Source organism: Dioscorea cayenensis, chromosome 15 (genome assembly GCF_009730915.1).
Source record: "Dioscorea cayenensis subsp. rotundata cultivar TDr96_F1 chromosome 15, TDr96_F1_v2_PseudoChromosome.rev07_lg8_w22 25.fasta, whole genome shotgun sequence".
NCBI classification, from domain to species: Eukaryota; Viridiplantae; Streptophyta; class Magnoliopsida; order Dioscoreales; family Dioscoreaceae; genus Dioscorea; species Dioscorea cayenensis.
In genome coordinates, this window is record NC_052485.1 from 16759127 (window position 1) to 16761041 (window position 1915).

Genomic DNA, 1915 nt, shown 5'->3' on the forward strand with positions numbered 1-1915 from the left:
AAAGTCACAAGATGTTGGTGAACCTTGTGGGTGAACTTGTGTAAAATTGGTTGCTTGACTTGTTTATTGCAATTGATATGTTTGTGATCCTTGTTTGGTGTATTTGAATATATTGGTATGCATGAGAACTCGGTATACTAATTTCTAGGCTTCACTAAGTAGCATGACCATTGCCCTAGTATTAAACTCACCAAGCTTGAAAGAGATGCATGTACAAATACGCAGTGACCATTGGGTATTTGTACGTCTCCATTGTTAGGATTGTCCTTGGATGTGTTGCAACCCTAACTTGAGAAATCTACCATCCTTATTGCAATCATAGGAGGATTTGGGTGGAAGAGATTCCATATTCAATACTCATACCGGATTAGGGGCCAATTGCCGTGACCATCAGGTTGGCCTACTTAGGGGTTTCTTGGTCCAAACTACCCAATTGCGTGCTAGTTATGGTATCCTTCATACTTAAGTAGCTCCCAAGGGGATCCACATCCGTATCCAATTTCTTGCCCTAATTATCACTCGAGAATCACCTTCATTGTAGAGCTTTACATTAGAGTTTGAGTTGTTATTTTATAATTTTGTTACAACACTCGAATTGGTAGGCAAACAGCACATGAAGAGGAAGTAAGGGTAGCTCCTCGGGTCCTTGGGAATACGACTCCCTCGTGCTTGTGCAAAGGGTATTACTTGACGACCCATGCACTTGTATGCATATCGATCATGTTCACACTTAAGAATTGAACTATGTATACTAGTTGTTATGTGATTTTAATAAATATTATTCTGAAGTAATCACATCACTCATAATAATTATACAAGACAATCGCCCTCTACCTCTAAATACTAGTGTCCAAAACAATATGTCGTTCAACGTTCATAATAGTGTGAAATTGGCTATATACTTAAATAAAAAAGAATTCATTTTTTTCAAACTATATTGTTATCATCACTTAAATAGAGAACATTCAAGGATCATATGAAAACCATGGAACTAAGACTACTAAAAATAAAATAACCATGCTTATTGGCACACCCCTTGCGTGTGTGTTCCCGAAGTGCACGGGTTGTTAAACTAATAAAGTACCCCTAGTGAGTGGGTTGTCGTATCTATTGGGAATAGTGATTAAAAAAACAAGAATTCTTATTTAACTATGATAGAGATGATTCAAAAGTGGTGTGAACAATATCAATGTAAACAAAAATAAAAAAAATAAGAAAGAGACACAAGAGAATAATAGGAGAGGCAATAGATAGAAAGTGGGGCACTCGGAAATTGCTCTCCCTAGGATTATTGTTTCAAGTGCAAGACCAATCATTACGTCTCCTAACTGATGTATTATGAGTCATGGAAAGCCTATAACACATGGTCCCAAACCTAAGGTCAACCATGACTAACCCTACACAATGCCCAACGGAAAAGAGTACTCTCGACGCCTCACACTGTGTGGGGTTGCAAGAAGCTCTAGAGATTCCAAGTGATAAACCCTATTCCTTGATATAGATCTAAACCTTTGGTCCAGGCAAAAGACCCCTGGTCACAATTAAGCCCCAGCACTTAGGATTACTTCAACGCTTCACTTTATTGTAACCGCAAAGAACTCTTGCAACAAGGAGATAGGATAAATCACAACATAAGGGAAAGGGGATGTTCCGCTACCTCTCGACTCACCCTCTCGACCCTCTCCAACCTTGTTTTATCTAACCCTCATGGTGTGTCACTCATCCTCAAAGATTACCAAGATGGACTCTCAACCCTAGTATCACATTAAGGGGAAATCAACTCAATAAGCATTCAAGATTGGAACTCAATTAAAAACATCAATTAAAGATAAATAATAAAAGATCAATAAAACAAAATCATCCTAGGGTTTATAAGTCCAAGAAACCATGAGGGGTTTAGCTCTCCATGGAGCAA